The sequence below is a fragment of the Amaranthus tricolor genome, chromosome 1, assembly GCF_026212465.1.
Source record: "Amaranthus tricolor cultivar Red isolate AtriRed21 chromosome 1, ASM2621246v1, whole genome shotgun sequence".
Classification (NCBI taxonomy): Eukaryota; Viridiplantae; Streptophyta; class Magnoliopsida; order Caryophyllales; family Amaranthaceae; genus Amaranthus; species Amaranthus tricolor.
Window position 1 is genome coordinate 42518762 of NC_080047.1, and position 10928 is coordinate 42529689.

Consider the following 10928-nt stretch of genomic DNA (forward strand, 5'->3'; position numbering starts at 1 on the left):
TAAGATATCAGAGCAACTTGGAAATTCAGGTTGGCTTCTCAAAGCCTATGCGCTGTTCTCTTTCTCATTTTCTGTCATTTACATTGGTTGCTCCGATGTGACAAATATGTGATTTCTTCAATTTTTTCTGTTATTGTACTTGAAATTGGGCATATATATTCTACTTGTTGCCCTTGTATTTTAATCATTTATTTCCACCAATGCATTGAGAAAATGTGGCAATCTTTTGTTCGATCACAGAGTACTGCTCAACATTACTGTTTTAATCTTAATTCTTCTGCGGCTACAACATTATTGTCTTGTGTGTGCAGTAATTAATGACTATGATTATGTTTTTGCGGCAAATGGACTTGTGGCTTATGAAGGTGGTGTGGAGATTGGCATCATGGTAAGTTCTAAAACTCGAGTATTACTATAAGATAATAGTGTTTGATGATTGATGAATATCAAATGTGTTTAAAGTTAAACACCTTTTAATGTTTATAACTTTTGTTTGCATAAGATTTTGTGAAAGAAAGTCATTGTTTAAAATATCATACTATTTTTTTTGCAAAAATAAATTTTGTTGGCTGAATTTGGAAGGCGATTTGCAATAGTTTATGTTGGAATCTAAAGTTATGAACCTAGGTTTGTCAGTTCACATCAACTTATTTTCATTCATTTATTGGTGTGTTTCAATCAGGAATTAGAAATAACCACTATATTGGTATTGAGCTTAGATCAGATGAACTAATCATTATATTGGTATTGTTGAATCCTTTCATTGGTCAGAGGTCTACCTCAAAAGGAGACTTATTACCTATGTGACATTGCCTGCACAATCAATTGTATCCAAATCTAATCAAATAAGAATAGGAAATGAAATCTATCACATACTACTATTTAGCAATTTGAAGTGCTTCATAATATTTCAATCCTCGCATTATATGTATGCTCTATGATTTCTTATGTAGACTCGTATGTCTAATGAGTTTTTAGATGTTGCAGAGCCTTACAGATATTCCTATAAAAAGGCACGGAAAAGTGTCTGAATCATTTATTCTTTATTTATGTTTCTATGCTGGCTAAATTTTCCCATCCGTTTCTACAGGGGACCATTTATCGAGTTTCGAAATTGAATGATTAATGTTTCACCTATAGGTAAAAATTGTAGTCAAGAAGAAAGAGATGAGTTTGAAAAGTATGACAAGGTACGTATGTTGAACTTTCTGAAGCGTTTATTCTCATATAATAAGTTCATGAAGCTTCATATATTACAAATATGATAACTCAAACCACTTATCCAGGTCCACAAAATATGTTCAATTATGGTGAATGTATTGCGTGAGAAATTTGCCACTATAACTTGACATTTTCAATAGGAGGGCAGATAAGCTTTGATGTTGGTGATTCTCTATTTATATGCGGTGAAATCTATTAAGTGAATCAAAATTCTTATAGTCTTTCACATTTTCAGGTTTTTCCACGGGGTTGGGATAAGACCTACTGTTTGCAATACCTTGATGACTTCACTGAGATCCACTTTTTTGGTGACAAAACTTTTGAGGTGAGTTTTGAGGAGTATTCTATACCTCTGACATTGTCATATTTAAGCCTAATTTTGTTTCAAGTATTATTTGTCATTTGCTACATGGCTAATGTTGAATTTTAGCTTTGACATGTCAAATGATTGCATTGTTTGTCTCAATGTATAATCTCTATATGATAAATATGTTAAGAGGTTTTACTAATGTACAATTAAAGAAATTAATTGTCAAAATTGTGCATTGCCAAGGGTGTGAAACCTTAATGTTTTAAGTATCTGGTTTAGTTCAATCTTAAAAAAATAATATTTACTTTATCAAGTTTGAGTGAGTAAAAATTATTTTATATAAAAAAAAATACTCTATGCAGTTCATTTCACAATTGTGCAAACATGCAATCAGTAAAAATAAGCTCATCAGTAAAAACAATTATAGTCCGGAAAATTTAAGTTCGCTTCAGCTAAAAATAAGCTAGTTGAGTTAAAACAAGTTCAATTTAGCAAAATGAAGGTGAATTAGACACGACCAAAATTGTACTAAGGGCTTATATTATATCAACCTCCAAATCAAAAATCTCTAATGTGAAGACTGTATTGTCTGTGGCTCTGTGCTTTTTACCTACCTAAGTTAGGAGTCAGATGCTTCTTTAGAGAGCCATAGAGATGTCTTGAACATTTATGATACTTGTTCCTATAATAACCAAGAAGCATTGTTCATCTACCAGCACCACCTAGGAGTTCCGTGCTATCAGCCTATCATGCTATGTGCCTATGTGAAGGTAGAATTACCTGAAATACGGTGCTGCAACATTTTAATTTGGCGATGATTGCCTATTTACGCATATTGTCATTTTCTTACGGCGCTTTTAGTTTTGCCGAAAGAATATTCTTTTTAACCTCATACAGCTAGTCTCTTGAGAGACCGTCTCATTAAGAGACGTATATCAAGCCCAGCCCATTAAAGATTAATGCCTACTTACATTATTTTTAATGCGTACTTACTGTATCCTTAATGCTTACTTACCATATCTTTAATGCCTACTTTTAATATTTTAAATGTCTACTTAGATTATTGTTAATGCTTACTTACCATATCCTTAATGCCTACTTTTAATATTTTAAATGTCTACTTAGATCATTCTTAATGCCTACTTATAATATTTTAAAAAACATATAATGGGCCATCTCAATTAGAGATAGTCTCTCAAAGAGACCGTCTTTCACAAGAATTTGTAATCAATATATCTGTGATTTAATTTGGCGATGATTGCCTATTTTCGCATATTGTCAGTTTCTTACAGCATTGTAAATTTTGCCGAAAGAATACTCTTTTTAACCTCATCAATATATCTGTGATTCATCCCTAGATTTCTAGTGTCTCTCATCCTTGTGTTAGGAGACGATAAATGATGAGATTGAGTATGGCTTGAAGAGTAATAGTCCTCATTTTTAAAGATTCTAAAACTGAATTTTAGATTATGTGTATTCTTTTGTTCCTCACCAATTAAAAAGAAGATGTTTCTACATGGATATCTCATCCTCATTTCCATGGATAAATCCCTGATAACCTTCAATTAGTCCTTCCTTGTAGACTCATCCTATAAGGTTTTCGCAAGCAAAATTTCCGTTGGCGCTTTATAATGCATAAACCACTGCAAATGTGACCCATGATTATGAACCAACCGATACTTCGTTCCACTTCACTAGAGAACACCGTTTTGTTTCTTTCATTCTAGGAGCAATTTGTTTCTTTCATAACCACGTTTTGTTTCCTTTTGCAGGGTGGAAACGATCATGAAATTTTTGTGTCGGATAGGACTATTGGACATACAGGTGAGCTATTCGTTTGGTTTTATCAATTGTCATTGTGATCTATAATCCGTGCCATCATGGTTGTTGCAAATTCCTACGCGAACATTTTCCTTGTCCATTACTATTTTCAATCGTAATTTGTTCTTCCATTAGTTACACGTGTTTGAGATTGTACAATTCTTTTTTACCATTCTCAGTTAACGGTCCAGAGGATACAAGGAAGCAATGTACAGAAATTTTCCTTACCAAGAAAGATTGAGACATTATCTTCAATTTGCATGTTGTTCGTACTGAACTACTGATCACAATTTATACAGAACACGTAAAATTACCTAATCATGTTTTCTAATCCAATTTATATATTGATATGTATAAACTGCATGTATAAGGATTGTATAAGGATTGCTACTGACTTGCACTGGGATTTTAACCACTGAATAACCCACATATAATGATTTTCAAATCATGGTGGACAATAAGCATTATTTGCCACAAATCCTTGGCAAGATTTTGTTTATAATGTTAGACCTCGTTTGGATGAGATAGAAAGGGGACTCAATTTTGATGGAAATGTTACTTTTGTAAAGTTTGTTTGAAATGTTTTTTTTTGGTTGAACACTAAAATTTACAATTGACATGGGATTCGGAGTACCATCGATCTCCATGGGTCTCGATTCTTTAGCTAGGTTGCAAAGGTGTTCATGATGGTGTTAGTTTCTGAATTTTTGAAATGGATAAGCCAAATTATATATAAAAAAAGCACGAAATACGTCAATAATCAACTAATATCAAAAAATAACCGTCTAATTTCTCGCAGTTGGTGACTGCGAACAGAATCAAACTTCAGGTTTGGAAATTAGATGCTTATTTTTGGATATAAGTTGATTATTGACTTATTTCGTGCTTATTTTTTTCTTTTATAATTTGGCTTATCCATTTCAAAAATTCCGTTACTTTCTCGGGTAAAAAATTTAAGTTTAAGGTCCTTTAAATTTTCTTGTTATGTATCAGTACTATTGTAGATCTTGTAGTCCTTTTTTTCTCAAATAGAATTACTCTTGATTATGACTTTTCATTAATCTATATGAAAAAATATATTTTTATAGGATCTTGATACATTGAGATTCTCAAAAATATTCTACAGCCCAATAAAAATTGCGCATATCTAAAAGTCAACAAATTTAAGAAATTATCATTTATTGTAATATTCTTTCCATATGAGTAACTAATTACTATATTAAAGAATTTTGTTGAATAATATTAGAATTTAACAACTATCTTGTGACATTCACAATAGGGGAAGGTCATTTATAAGTGGAGGGAATATTAAGAGTAAATTTTTATAATTTTTTGAAACACACAATTCAAATTGTCTGTCTTCTTAATTTGCATTGAACATTTAAACCTATAAAAAAATGAAAGAAAAGACAAATGAAAATATCATACTCTCCGTTTTCTAATGTCATTTTTATTTAGAATATTTAATTTCAAAGAGAGAGAAGTTTGACTACGGTTTTTAAGAAATACGTAGAAGAAATAATATTCATTTGAGATCTCCTTAAATTCAATTTTATACTTTATTATCATATATTTTTTATAATTTTTATGAAGCCTAATTAGAGATATTAAGACTTAAAAATTGTTTTAAAAACTGTAAAAAAAATAAACGGGAAGAAAAAAAAGGAAGGAGTAGTATTTTCTTTGTTGTGGTATACTATTTGAAGCTGCTCCAACAAATTTAAAAAATATTTTTCATACTTGACCATAACTATTAATTTGGTCTAGCTTAAATTAGTGGTAGAGAGCTCTAAAAAACTTACCAACATCATAGAAGTGGACATAATCATTAATATAGTAGTAGTACTTGAGTTTCTAGGTTATTTCCCAATATGGAAAGGTTTCACTCTTTAGGTTGTTGGGCGATACAAGTATACAACAAATCGTGAAGTATTTGCCTTGCACTTTCTCGTCATTTGCAAACTAATCAATTCAATTTAAGAACGCTAATTTGTAATTTGTAGGACACTAGTATGAGTATCCAACATCCAAAGTGTACAATAATCATCTTAAATAACCCTACAAATGTTTAACATTAAATTAATAGCTAATTATAGAAACAAATAATTGTCTGATTTTATAATTTAAAGATGTCTAACTTTTATAGTTCTTACTAATACCATTTATAATTGAGCACATTAGAAAAAAAAGTCATGTTGTATTCTTTATTTATTAAAACGTGAGACTTATTAAAAATAATTTTTAAAAATATGTTCTAAATTTATGAACTTTAACAAATGTTATCGTATTATTGTGATGGGTCTTGGTTTGAAAGCTAGGAAAAGAAATAGGCTCTTAAGAATCAGAATGGTTAGAGGTTTGTTGATGAGTTACTTGAAAGAGCATTAGGGTTGTTGGATTGAACAAACGAAGACAACACGCCTCAGATTGATTAGAACTGATCCTTCTTGAATAAGTATGGGGTGCATTCGAATGAACACGGAGAGTGGTCAAACAAACATAGAGTGCCCTTGAACGATCACCTAAGTTACTTGAACAAGCACTTGCTATTGGTGAGGATCCAAAAGGTTCTAATTGATCCTGCTTAAACGAGCCCACCTCATTCGAGCATGTGCCTAGCACATGCATGCAATACTCTATTTTGCGGGTGTTTGTTTTAAGTACACTAACCCCACACTTGTAGGCTGTAGCACATTATTGATATGTAGTCACCCATTAAGCTTGTCATGGTACTGTTTTTTAATTAATTAATTTATTTATTAATTAAACATCATATTACTAAAATACCCCTTGACCTTTCCGGATTGACTTTGACTTTTGGTCAATGGGCTTTCTGCTGGACTTCCCATCTTCCTTAGAAGGCTCATGGCATCTTACCTTCAGAATACTTAACTTCCCTGTCATCTATCTTCTTTGGCCATCCTCCTTTTTAGTTGAATAACTGCCCACCACCTTCCACTCTTCAGTCATGCTTGGCTCTCCTTGTTTCAAGGAGAATAACTGTCCACTCTTCCCATGACCAGTCCACCTCCCATTACTCCCACTACTCTCATGATCTTCCACCTTTCTTCTCTTAAGTAACTTCCCCCTTCAATATTATAAATAGGGACAACCATCAGAGGGGAAGGGACATCTGAAATAGTTTTCCTAGTATCCTTGCTTACACTACTTCCTCAAGCCTTCCCAACCACTAGCACTAGAACAAGCAATCTCAATCCCGACCTTCCTTCTGGCATTCATTCTACAATCTGTCATTCATTAATTTCCGATTTACGTTCTAACTTGAGCGTCGGAGGGGTTTTCCGGGAGATCACCCCCCGGACAAGGCTAACGTTATCTTGCAGGAATTCAGGTCACCTCCTATCATAAGTCGCTTCTCTTGATCACACTTCTACTTGTCTCCAGGTATTTCAAGTGTATCCCACTTCCTCGTTTCATCACCGAAACAGTTTGGCGCCGTCTGTGGGGAGCTATACAAAAAGTCATGGCTCCCAAGAAGAACCCGACTCAAACCGCCACCGTGCATAGCACAGACACAGACACTTCAGCGGGTCACGCTAATAATCAAGCCGTGACTCGCCGTGATCTGGACATGCTAGCGCGAAATCTCACGGCCGCGTTCTCTGAACAACTCCGCGCCGTCATAAACAATACCCCTACTCAACAACGGGTACTGGAAGACATGGCGAACCAAATAAAGAACTTAGAGGAACGAATCGAGCCCCGTCAAGAGATACCAAAATCTCATGAATCTCAAGACGGGAACTCGAGGACTTCCCATTCCAGTAGACGCAATAAAAATAGGCGGGAAAGGTCCAAAACTTACCCGCACCATAGCAAGACAGATACACGAGATGGCGAATCCAAAACCGCCACCCCAGATGCCCGAACCTTCATAGAGAGCAAAAAGCGAAAGACGTCTGAGAGCGTCCAATCCCTGGTAGATAAAAGAAGGGAGGAAAGGAAAAAGGCACAACTCGCCGGGTCTAGCCGTCCCCTCACTCCCACCTCCATGCCGCGGAATGAGGACGACAAGAGTGTCCTTCCCGAAGAGCCCATATCATTAGTCTCTCCCCTGGCCAGAGAGATACTGAATACTCCCAATCCCGGGAAAATAAAGGTACCAAACATGGCTGCTTTCGATGGCACGTCATGTCCGCAGGAACATTTGACGGCGTATAAGAATCTTATGTTGTTGTACACCACCAACTCATCGTTATGGTGTAAGTTCTTTCCAACTACTCTTACAGGAGTAGCTTTGACATGGTACACCTCCCTTCCCGGAGGAAGCATCCACAACTTTGCCCAACTAGAGGGCAAGTTCTTAGGCCACTTCATAGACTCAAGAAGGCAGGAGAAATCAAACTTCCACCTGCTTAGTGTCACTCAATTGGAAGGAGAATCCATATCCTCATATCTTAAGAAGTTCCATGAGGCAGTGCTGGAAGTGACTGATTTGGAGGAGTCGGTTGCCCTGAACGCCCTAATCAACGGAATGAAGGCCCAACGGCTGAAGTTCCAGTTGGTTTAAAGTCAAGTAAAGACGTATGCAGAGGCTATGAAACAATGCCAAAGTTATGTCACGGCGTCAGAGATATGTCAAGCACATGATCCAAAAAGGCGAAAATTTGAGAAAAAAGATGATGGGCCCCCCCGTCAATCCTCACGAAGCAGGGAGGAGCATTCTTCGAGGAGAGAGAATATTTACATGCCGCGTCGTCCTACGCCGCCGTCTGATATGGGACCTCCACGAGCTCGACCCGTATATGTTACAGAAGGAGAAACTAGGACGCGGAATCTGGGAGATGGAGGAAACGACCCCTTATTCAATCGAAACAGGAGGGACATTTTCTTCGCTGTTCGAGATCAATTGCCAGCTCCACCTCCAGTTACCACCCCCTCTGATAGGCGCAACTATAATCTGTGGTGTGATTATCACAAAGAGCACGGCCATACTATGGCACAATGTCGCGAACTAAAGCGCATCTTGCATCAGTTGGCTAATGAGGGAAAACTGTCCAGGTTTCTCAACAGGAGAGATTATGATGCTGGAAAAGAAGGGGAAAGGAGGCCATGGCAACAGAAACGCCGATCCCCCAAGCCAAACGAAGCAAGACGCGAAAGTTCCGACACTCAAGGAACGATCAACATGATTTTTGGGGGATACACTGAGGAATATCCCACTATCCGCGCGGCAAAAAACAGCGTCCACACTTTGCTGAAAGGACCTCCCATGGCCACATCTAAGGGACCGGTCATGAAATTCGATGCCACGACCTCCCAACCGCTGCAGCAACCCCATACCGATCCCCTGGTGGTCTCTCTCAAAATTGGGCAAATGAAAGTCAGACGGGTGCTGGTAGATACGGGAAGCACGGCTGATCTTATTACAATGGAGTGCTTAAGAAAAATGAAGTTCGAGGAAAAGCACTTACAACCCCTAGACAAACCACTGATTGGGTTTGGAGGGAGTCAGGTCATTCCGTTGGGCACGATCATTCTCCCCGTACGGGTAGGGGAAAGAAGTGAAAGCCGGACCATGCCCATACGGTTCACAGTGGTAGATCTCGACTTCCCCTACAATGCTATCATGGGGCTCCCACTTATTAATAAGATCAAGGCTGCAATCTTTCCCCATCAACTCTTGCTGCAGTTCGAGACAGATAATGGAAAAGTTGGCATTCTCAAGGGAGACCAAGTGACGGCTCGCCAATGCCTCGTCAACACCTTGAAGCGCGGGTCCTCTGAGACACGAGCAAAAAGAAAAAGGGAAGAAAATGTCCCAGCTGTCATGAGCGTGTACATGGAAAATCTCAGCACGCATGAAAGGCCTCGCCCCATAGAACGATACGAGGAAGTAGACATGTTCGAGGGAAAACAGATCAAGGTAGGGAAAGATCTTCCTAGCACAGTCAAACAGGACATAGTGGCCACCATTGCTGAGTTCCGCGACGTCTTTGCTTTTTGCACGGAAGAAATGCCTGGCATCCCTACCAGTGTCGCGTGTCATGAACTTGACATCAAACCAGGCTATAAACCCATAAAACAAAAGCTACGACATCAAGGAAGAGAGCGGACTGAGGCCGCCAAAGAGGAAGTCGAGAAGTTGTTGAGAGCCGGATTTATTAAAGAATGCAAGTATTCTGAGTGGCTATCCAACGTTGTCCTGGTGAAAAAACCAAATGGCAAGTGGAGGATGTGCGTCGACTTCACGGACCTGAATAAGGCGTGCCCTAAAGACGATTACCCACTTCCAAAGATAGATCGTCTGGTGGATTCTACAGCAGGCCATGCATTATTAAGCTTCATGGATGCCAATGCCGGCTATCATCAGATTCCGTTGGCAATTGAAGACCAACCTCACACGGCCTTCATTACCAGCATGGGAGTCTATTGCTACAAGGTCATGCCCTTCGGATTAAAAAACGCGGGGGCAACTTATCAAAGGATGGTCAACAAGGTTTTCCAATCTCAGATTGGACGGAATTTAGAAGTATATGTAGACGACATGATCACAAAAAGCAAACAAGCAAGTCAGCACGCCGCAGACTTACGAGAGACGTTCCTTACCCTTCGAAAGCACCAAATGAAACTCAATCCTAACAAGTGTGTGTTCGGAGTTACCGGAGGGAAATGCCTGGGCTTCCTGGTAGACGAGCGAGGCATTGAGGCAAATCCCGATAAAATCCGGGCTATACAAAACATGAGATCTCCCACCTCAGTAAAAGAAGTACAAAAGCTCACGGGGTGCCTGGCTGCTCTTGGAAGATTTATTTCCAAGTCCGCGGATAAATGTTTACCCTTCTTTAAAACAATAAAACAACAGAAGTTCGAGTGGACAGCAGAAGCAGAAGAGTCCTTCCGCCAACTTAAAGAGCACCTGTCCACCTTGCCAAAACTAGTTTCGCCCATCAAAGGGGAGAAGCTAGTCTTATATGTCTCTGTCTCCGAATATTCGTTATCCGGAGTACTGGTTGCGGAAAGAGAAAAGAAACAGCTTCCTATATACTACATAAGTCATGCATTCCGTGGCTCGGAAGGAAACTACGGTGAAGTCGAAAAAGTCATATTCGCAATCATCATGGCAAGCAGGAAATTGAAGCCCTACTTTCAATCCCACCAGATCATCGTCCGGACTGATCAACCTTTGAAAAAGATTCTGGAAGGGAAAAACAAGTCAAGCCGCGTCACAGATTGGGCAAACCAGCTGGCGGATTTCGGCATCGAATATGAGCCTCGAACGGCAATCAAAGCCCAAGCTCTGGCTGACTTCATTGCTGAAAGCACTCTCCCCTATCATCCTGAACCATATCAGGAATGGAAGTTGTATGTAGATGGGTCCTCTACCCAATCAGCAAGTGGTGCTGGACTCCTCATTGTGTCTTCCGCCGGGGTCCGTATGGAAAGGGCGGTCAGGTTTGAGTTCGCAGCATCCAACAACGAAGCCGAATATGAAGCATTATTGATGGGACTGAGAATTTGCTACGAAACGGGAGCCAAAAAATTATCCGCCTTCTCCGACTCCCAATTGATTGTTGGACAAGTGAACGGGGAATTCGAAGCTAAAGATGACAGC